Source organism: Manis javanica, chromosome 4 (genome assembly GCF_040802235.1).
Source record: "Manis javanica isolate MJ-LG chromosome 4, MJ_LKY, whole genome shotgun sequence".
Lineage (NCBI taxonomy): Eukaryota > Metazoa > Chordata > Mammalia > Pholidota > Manidae > Manis > Manis javanica.
The window spans coordinates 166,275,022-166,285,127 of NC_133159.1; the positions used below are offsets into that span (position 1 = coordinate 166,275,022).

The window sequence follows — 10,106 nt, forward strand, 5'->3', positions numbered from 1 at the left end:
GCATGCCCACTGCGCATGCTCAGAGAAGGAACCTGCGCCGCAGCGCGCAAGGCGTAGAATCCTGCCAACCCGTAGCCAGCGGTCAGGGCATCTTGTACTTTCGGAATGGAACGCGTCCTGGCGCATGCTCGGTTATATGGTGTCTGGAACGCTGGCAGGTGAATATTCTTAAAAGACTGTTTTTTTACATTTGGGGAAGTTCTCTGAACTGGTCAGTAACTTGGCCAAAGTCATGCGGCTAATAACTAAACTGAACTGGAACTCGGCTTCGATTCCAGTTCTTCAAGATGACCCTCGACGCGTTCTTGTGAGACGCCGAGCCACCCACTCCCACACAGCTTTCCAGCATGTTTACAGCAGGAACCTGACAACTCTGTCCGGAATACCTACCGTCGCTATCATCTACCACCACCTTCACCTTTCCAGGCCCCTCACCTATCAAAACCTAAGCTCCAGAACACCTGAATCCCTGCAATCTGTATTAAGACCACTCCAATGCTGTACTTAATGCAGTACTGGACGTTTAGTAGGTGCTCAATAAATGATCAGGCAACCGCGAATCATTAATTTCTCTCATTCATTCAGCACTTACACAGGAGTATCTTTGAGGAGTACTCTTTACCCTCTTTGCCTGGCATTGTGCGTTTGATGCATTATCTGTTGTAATCCTCCCAACGACCTGTGAGTTGCTTTTATTGCCCGCATGTTTAAGACAGGAATCTGAAACACAGAGTCACACAGCTACGGGGTGCCAAACCAGAGGCAAAAGCTAGTGCACAGCAGTCAGAGCCTCAACTGACTCTGCACACTGAAATAAGTTGCCCAAGAACCTGGGTTGGCTTTCCCTAAACAGCAGAGGCTGGCAGTTCACTGGCCTAACTCTTTCATTCAGTAAATATTTCCTGAATGCCTAGAGTATGGCATTGCTGCTGGGCACCAAAAATCTATGCCCTCAAAGGGTCTTTAGTCCTTTGGGAACAGACGTATTTAAACCAATGACAATATAGTGAGAAATGTTTAATGGAGGTTGCAGTAAGATGCCTAGAAGATTAGGTTAACGCTGCCTGTTGAAGTGAGGTGGGGGGAAGCTGTGGGGATGAGGGATCCAGGAAGGCTTCCTGGTGCGTGCAGTTTTTTGAAGAATGAATAAAAGTTCTATAGGCAAAAAGACTGGAAGAGAAAGGGAGCAGACCAGATGTAGGAACTGTGTGCAAAGGTTTGTTAGGCGGTCTCCAGAGAATCGCGTGGCTTGAACAGAGTTCAGATAAAAGATACGCAGAGGTTGACAACAACAAAAAAGGGAGGAGCTTGCATACCTGCAAAGGGGCTCTTGACAGAGTTCTCTATCCTTATCATCATTGGGATAATGAAAATGAATGGACACAGAACACTATAAAAGTCAGAGGAAATACAGGATAGTGTGAATATTAGCCCTATAGCTTGTATGTGTTAACTGAGTTAGAATGTGACAGTAATAGAGTCAGATCAGAGTCAGCCTCCGAACCACCTGCCTCTGTTTCCTGTTTTCAGATGTACCTTTTAACCCAGAGGTTGTCTTGCACGTGGGTCTCCTCAGCTGACAGAACTGGAGGCGATCATGGCTTAAGGATCATAATTCGAGGTCAGTATAGAGCCTGCATAACCAGAAAAGTAGCACAGATGTTTGTTAGTTGTGTTTTTTTTTTCAATTTTTTATTTTGAAATAATTACAGAGTCACAGAAAGTTGCAAAAATGGTACGCAGAGACCGTGCCCCGTCACCCAGCTCCCCCTATGGTGACGTCCTACATAACTATAGTACAGCATCAAAACCAGGAAATTGATATTGGCACAGTGCACAAAGGTTTTTTGAAGGTATTACAAGCTCCTCACGAAACTGAGTGAAGGCCCTCATAGCCCGCATGAAAAAAAAAGCCTCATTAAATATTTTATTCAGAAGTCATTGCTCACGATTTAAAAAAAAAAACCATAGAGCTAGACAAATGAGAGCTTATAGAAAAATCAAAATGGCTTTTTACATTATAAAAAGATGCTGTCACATTTATGACTTTTAAAGTATGCAAATTAAACTTGCAATGAAATAGCATGTTTTCTTCTCAGATCAAAAAAATTCTGATAATACTTGGTGTTAATCCGTGATTGGGTTACCGGCACTGGAATGTTGGAGCAGGAAGTAAATTGGCACAATCTTGTTGGAGAGCAGTTTGAAAACACCCAGCATTTCTATTAATTGTAATACATAACCTGTGTGCAGAATGATGCATATATAAGGATATTCATTGCAGCGATTCTTATCATAGTGAAAGAATAGAAATAGTCTACATTCTATCTATAGGAGACTGGCTCAAAAAAACCACAGAAACAGAAAGCGAGCAGCGGTAGCAGCAGCCCGAGCAGCCCGGTCCACCATCCATCACTGGAGGAGCAGCCCTCCTACAAAGGTAATCAGAAAACTAAGGAAAATAACCATGTTATTTTATCTACAAAGGATGACAACAGCTTTTCAGATAAGAACAAGGAGCATAGCTTTTTCATCACAGACTCTGATGCTTCTGGAGGAGATTTTTGGAGAGACAGATCAGCTGAACACACACAAGAAACGAATTCACCTCATTCACTTAAAAAGGATGTAGGAAATATGGGGAAAGAAGAACTTCAGAAGGTTTTATTTGAACAAATAGATTTACGGAGACGACTAGAACAAGAATTCCAAGTGCTAAAAGGAAATATATCTTTCCCAGTATTCAATAATTTTCAGGATCAGATGAAAAGGGAATTAGCCTACCGAGAAGAAATGGTGCAACAGTTACAAATTATCCCCTACGCAGCGAGCTTGATCAGGAAAGAAAAGCTTGGTGCCCATCTCAGCAAAAGCTAAAAGGTACACAGAACCACTTGCTTTCGCTCTCTTATAAGATACAGCCTGCCACTGAGCACTTCTGACCTGCATAAAGACTGCAAATTGAAAGGGCTTGGGAATCAAATATAAAGTCAGGCTCGTGAGAACCCAAGGACAAGTGACCTCAAAGCTGCATGGACAACCATGTAAAATAGACTGTAGCAGCCATTCATTAGCGGGGGGAGGGGGGAGCCAACCAGAGCAGTCAATGCTTGTCGCATCTTTTGGTGGAACCAAAGTTTTGAGTCTTTGTGTTTTTAAAGGCCCACTGAACCCAGAGAGTGGAAGTGCTGTTAGCCAACCAGGGTGGGAAATCCACGGATGGTCCCAAGGGATCTCAGTGCTGCATATTTAGAGAGAGCAGCTCTACAAGACTGTCTTTTACGTTTGAAGAAGTGATTCTTGGTGGAAAGAAAACACAAGACCTGTCCTAGGAGTGAGGATCACTTTTCTACAGCTAGGACAGCATCAGCTGAACAAACCGGCTTTTCCTAGCAAACTGGGTGGACTTCCATGTGACCCCCTTCCTCTCTGGTACTTTGCCTGCTGTATGAATGAAGATTGTATTCCTCTGGAAATATTTTACAGTTTAATACTGAGTGTAATTAAGAATATAATCATGTTATCAAAAATGGTATTTAACTCTGTTGTAGTTTCTTTAACATTCATGTGGATAAAAAAAAGTCTATAATAAAAAAACTAAGTAAAAAAAAAAAAACCACAGAAACAAGTATGGTGCAGCTGTAAAAATGAAGGAAGCTCTTTATGTACTGACATGAACAAAATTCAAGATTCCTTGTTAAATAAAAAAATGAGGCTCAGAACAGTAAGTAATGTTGCTATCATTTGTGTTTAAAAAGAAGGGGGATAGGGGAATACATGTACATATATGTCCTTGCATGTGCATAAAATATCTCTGGAAAGATACCCAAGGATGTGAGGATGGTTATCACTGAGGAGGAGAAATCAAGGAGACTAGCTTTAAAACATCTGTTTTTAAAATTATGAGGTATTTGTTATATTTATTTACCTTCCCTTCTTTTTTTTTAAGATATAAAGCTTACTTGAAGCCTTCCTCTATTCTCATTTTCTTCCCTCTCCCCAGAGGTAAACACTATTCCTCAGTTTCCTGTTATCTTTCTCCTGAATATTTTGAAACATACTACATATCACTATATGTGTGATACATATTACATGTATGTATACATGTATATGTATGCATAAACAATATATCACATTGTTTTGCATGTTAGATTTTTTTTTCTGCAATATGCTTTCTTCTCTTAAAGGATTGTTTAGAACATTTACCCACATTAATACATGTAGCTTTTATCCATTCATTTACACCAATATAGTATTCTGTTGCTTGAATATGACCTAGCTGATCCATTTCTCTGTTGATGGACCTCTAGATTCCCAATTTTCCAAATAGTGCTTCAGATCACATTCTTACATGTCTTCTTGCCCACCTGTGGAAAAATTTCTCTAGGTCAGTGAGTATCAAACATATTTTTGCTACATATTCTTTGCAGTAAAAATATTTTCTCCAGGCACCTCTAATGTAATATATGTATTTATTTGTGAATTACAGATATGAACCATTATACCAAATTAGTATGTCCATAAGACATAGAAAATAACTAAAAAGGGTTATTAGTTAAGTAAATACTGTGTTACAGATATTTGCTTGTGGTACAGAAATCCTCAATGAACATAATGTGGTTGAGTATGCTTCATTACTTCCCCCTTCTTTTTTGTTTTCATTCTCAATTGTGTAAAATGCACCTGTAAAACTTATCATCTTAACCAGTTTTAAGTATACAGTTCAGTAGTGTTAAGGAATCATTACTGGCAAGAGTTTCTCTTGACCCACAGTGATTTTTCTCAAGTGTTGGCCAGCAGGATTATTTGTAATCTTAATCTTGCTTTTTCAAAGGAATCTTATTAAACCCCTTATCCACTTTGGGGGATTAGGGAAATTAAATCTAGATCATATAATCCATAAGAACATTTATTTGAGAATGTGTAAACTGCTTAGAACGTTGAAAACAAACACACAATACCCCTCCAAATAATGAAGCTTCCCCATACCTCTAACCAGATAATTCGCCTGCCTTACTATGTAACTCAGGGTGTCTGACAAGAGTCCAGGGTAGGTTACCAGCACCAGCGTCAATCTGTTCACTAAAGATTAGTAAAGCTTACTTGTTTTTCTTCTTTTGTATAAAAAAAAATTTTTAATTATAACGTTTCCTTTTAGCACCTTTGTGATTATCTTGTGTCTGAGGGCTGCACACCTCTCTTTGGAGACCAGGATATACCTAGAAACAAAATTACTGGGCTGAAGGGCTTGTACCATACTGGGTATCACCAAATTGCTCTCCTAAGGGCTTCTCCCAGTTTATATGCCCACCCTTTTCTTTCTTCACACTTTACTAAAACCTGGTTTTAATATAAATAAATTTTTTTTTGCCAGTCAAAAGGGTGTGAAATGGTATGTAATTGTTTAATTTGCATTTTCCTAATTATTGGTAAGTTTGAACATTTTATATAGTTATTAGCCATTAAAATTTCCTTATTGCCTATCTATATCCCTTGTAGATTTTCCTACTGGGTTATTTGTCTTTTCCATACTGATTTGTAGGAATCTACTTTTTCTTTTCTTTTTTTTCTATTTCATTAATTTCTATTCTGTATTACTTCTAACCATCTGCAATTTCTGGGTGTACAATGTTGTTCATTTTCTGACTTCTCAAGGTGAACACTTAGCTGATTCACTTTCAGTCTCTCTTATTTTATAACATAGCATATACATTTGAGGTCATGCACATCCCTAGAGTTACTTTAGCTGAATTTTACAGCTTTTTGAAAGGAATCTCATAGCTTTTGATATGTAGTTTCTCATTGTCGCAGCTCTAAACATATGGCAGTTTCCATTGTTTTATTCTCCTATCATGAATTATTTAGAAGAGTGTTTTTAAATTTCCAGAGGTATGCATTTTATTTTATGCCTTTTTAAAACAATTATTTTTATTGATTTCTAACTTCATTATATTGTGGTCATAGGATAAGTTCTGTATGATGCTCATTTTTTGGTTTTGGTTGAACCTTTAGTGGCATGGTATAAGTTAGTTTTTATAATGTTCCATGTTTACTGGAAAATAATGTTTATTTTCTAATATTTGTATCTTAAAGTTTGTCATATAATTTAATCTTTTATATGTTACTTGTTTTGTTTTTGTTTCATCTATCATTTTATTTTGAGGGGAAAGTATGCTAAAATATCCCACCACATTTGTAGATTTTACAGTCTTCCCTTGTATTTCTGCCTTAAATATTTTGAGGCTATGTGGTTATATTCATAGAGACACTAGGTTGTTTGATTTCTATATTGGAGAATTGTTTGTCATCAAGCAATGACGCCTTTGTCTCTAATAAATTCTTTGTCTCATAAAGTCTATTTTGTCCTATTTCAATATTGCTGCATCAGTTTTTTTTTTCCTCCATTTTCTGCCCTATTTTGAAAGACAGCAGAGAGCAATGTTGTAAGAGCGGCCTCTGAAGTCAGGCTGCTTGAGTTCAAATCCCAGCACTAACACTTTCTGGTTGTGTGACCTTGAGCAAGTTATAACCTCCATGTTCCCATGTATAAAATGGGTTTAGTTACTACCTATCTCATAGGATTGTTACAAGAATTAAACTAATTACTATTTTCAAAGCACTGTGAACATCATAGTAAGCACTCCATATGTATCTTAAGGTACAATAAATGAATATATCTGCATCCTTTTTCTGTGCCTTTATTTTATAGGTATTTGTCTGCTAAACACCAAATAGCAGGTAGATACTGCAGTGCAGCAGTAGATACTTTTATTACGTAAGTCATATCACATATGTGTGAGTGTTCTGTAGAATAATTCCTAGAAATAGGACTGCTGAGTGGAAAGATATGTACATTTGTAGTTTTGCTAGATAGTGCCAAATTGCTGTGCAGAGAAGGCTGGTATAACCCTCGTGGAAGGCAGTGTGGTACTATCTAGCAAAATTCGTCTTTGCCAGTCTGTTAGATGAAGAATGGTATTTCAGTTTAGATTTGATTTGCATTTCTCTTAAGTGAGGTTGTGCATATTTGAATGTTCTTTGTATTTCCATTTCTAGGAATGTTCTGTTACCCATTTTCAGTTATGTTGTTGGTCTTTTCTGTATCTTCAAATTTTTTAGATATTGGGAAATTGGTCCTTGTTCTGTGATAGGAAATGAAACTTTTTTTTAGTTCTAAGCACTCTCCTTCAAAGAATCAAGAAAAAATGATGAGAAAGAATATTTTGAATTATTATCTCAAAATATTTTCTGCCAAGTAGGAAAAGCTACCTTTTTCTGCTCATGACTTTGTGCTAAACACATCTTTAGTCTTTAAAACCTCACTGCCTGGTGGCTAATATTAACTTCATTTTACCTATGAAAAATCTGAAAATCAGAGAGATTCATTCATTCAACAAATGCTCATTAAGTACCTACTGGTTTTTTACTTTGGGAATGGATATACCAGTGAGTAAAACAGTAAAGGTCCAGCTATTTATAGGCCTTCATTCTAGGGGAGAAATAGAGACAACAGAAGAGTAAACAAGTTCTTTCTGATAGTGGCTGTGAAGAAAATAAGCCAAAGTGGCACACTTTGAACGAGGGAGCTACTGATGCCGGGGTTCTTATTCATGAAGCTGAATGATGAGTTTCACAAACACTCAAGGTAGGAGAGCAAGGTACAGGCTTTATTTAGAGATAAAGTGAAAGGACAGGGCTCCTGGCTTATGCCAGGAGGGGACAAGAGAGTCCATAGTGGTGTGTTGTCTAGGGGGTTTTATAGGCAGTTGAGGATTTTTCGAGAACATGAGAAAAAGCTTAGGGATGTGGACTTAAGTGGTCCTAGGATATTTAGAATTAACTAGATATAAGTAACTTCCTGCTGTATTGATTTCTCCCTGAGACACCAGCATCTTGGTCTGGGGGCATATGAAACAAGGCCACCTGCTCAGTCCCCAAAATGGGATGAGGCATTGTTTGCTAAAGAGTAAGTTAAGTGCAATCTTATCTTTAAGGTGGAATCCTTCTAGCCCTTCGCTGTGTTATGGCTGGGCTTGCATGCTAAATTAGTTTGCCCAGTCACTTCATCAGATCTGAAGGAGGAAAGACAGCACATAGGCCTGGGCCTTTTAGCATGTTAAAGTGAATCTTACACATGATTATAAATGATTAGAATAAAATAAACATGTGCTACTCTTCTTTATCTGGGGTATATTAACTGATCTCACTGAAGAATGACTCTAGAGCTGAATGTTTTACACAGAGTTTTAGTAGGGGGTTTCCTTGCAAGTAGTTACATTGCTCTGACTGCAAATAGCCTGCCTTGTTTTTTCCCCGAGGCCCTCACCCTACTCTGACTACACCCACTCTGTCCCTGTCTCACTACTATTGGATGGGTGGTCTCACGTCTTATCTGAAAAAGTGAGATTTGATCTGATGCCTAAAAGGAAAAAGATCTTGGAAATGAAACTGTTAAGTGCAAAGGTCCTAACACAGGATGAGCTTGGCTCGTTCAAGCACTAAGACATTTGGTCCGAGAAGCAAACAGGTTAAGCCACTGGGAATCTTTGAAAGGGAAGGTAATTTGATCTGATTTTATTTGTCAGGATAAACCAGGTTAGCAATTCTGAAAAGTGGTTTCAGGCCTCTTTACATTTTTAAAAATTCAGGATCCCAAACAGCTTTTTTGTTTATGTGTATATTAGTTACTTATTGCTGTGTGACAAATCACCCCAAAATTTCATGACTTAACAATCAATTTATCTAGCTTTCTGTGGGTTTGGAATTTGGGAGCTACTTGGATGAGATTTTCTGGCTTAGGATCTGTTGTGAGATCTCAGTCACCCAAAAGCTTAACTAGGGCTGAAGGATCTGTTTGCAAGATGGCTCAGTCACCCAAGTGGTAAGTTAGCAGGAAACCTCAGTTTCCACATGAGCCTCTCCGCAGGCATACTTCAGTGTCCTCTTGCCGTGACCGCCGGCTTCCCCCACAGCAGGTGATCCAAGGAACAGCAATACAGATGTTGAAATGTTTTCTATGACTTAGCCTCAGAAATCACACATTGTTATTTCCTCAGTATTCTATTGGTACATAACCCTGTTTGATGTAGTTCATGACTACCAGGAGTTGAGTATCACTGCAGGCCATCTGAAGAGACTGGCTACCACAATGTATTTTAAAATTTATATGTATAAACATTTTATATATTTGTCTATATATTTATAAAATAAATTCATATTTGGTATTTACTATATTAGAAATTAAAATTTAAAAATATTCATTTGAAAATAAGCCCACCGTGTGTTAATATATATGATGCATTTTTAATGAAAATGTATTTTCCAAAAAATAATTTGAAAAATGGTATTGCTTTGTATTTCTATAAATCTAATATCTGGTTTAACAGAAGAGTGTGGGATTGTCATTTTGCTTCTGCATACTCCACTGAACAGTCACAAGAGGATGAGAACAAAAATGGAAAATAATGTCTTGGTATTATTTTAAAAATAGGTTTGACCTCATGGAACCTTCTGAAAGGGCTGAGCCACACTTGGAGAACCTTGAGCTAGATTATGAAATCCTATCAAGTGAGGCCAAAATCTCAATAGCTTACAACAAGAAAGGTTTATATCTTGTTCATGCTACAAATCCATTTTAGGTTGCCCTTGGTTTTATTGCATGTCATCTTCACTAAGAAACCCTATCCCCTAGCTAGGACATTGTCAATCATTGTGATGGGGGAAAAGCTTGATAAAGCTCATCTTGGCTCTTAAAACCTGTGTTTTGAACTGATGTAACTTTTTTTCTTTTATCATCAGCTAAAGCAAGTCACATAGCCAAGCTCTGGTTCACCAGGGCTGGTATGTATAATTTTTGGCAAGGAGGGGCCCCAGTGGAAGGGTTACCAAGTATATGGTATATACACCTCTACCATGGTGTTTCAAAAATATTCTGGTTGTGTGGGGAGAATGGATATATATAGCATTAGGAAGCTACTCAAAAATAGTAGTCCTAGCAGTTGATGTAATAATACCTTGGACAAGAAGTTCTAGCGACTTGGACTGGGGTAGCAGTAGTCTGATTCAAGATGTACTTTGGAGTTGGTAGAACTGTTTTTGGAATGGAG

The 10,106-nt window shown here is 38.0% G+C and overlaps 1 long non-coding RNA gene across 1 annotated transcript; it reads left to right on the forward strand.

Annotated features, from left to right (window-relative positions):
* The first annotated feature begins 14 nt into the window (after positions 1 to 14).
* LOC108403682 (uncharacterized) lies at positions 15 to 6,353 on the forward strand. Its single transcript, XR_001854753.3, has 3 exons — positions 15 to 158; positions 1,531 to 1,621; positions 2,335 to 6,353. It is a non-coding gene; the product is annotated as an uncharacterized lncRNA (long non-coding RNA).
* The last annotated feature ends 3,753 nt before the right edge of the window (positions 6,354 to 10,106 follow it).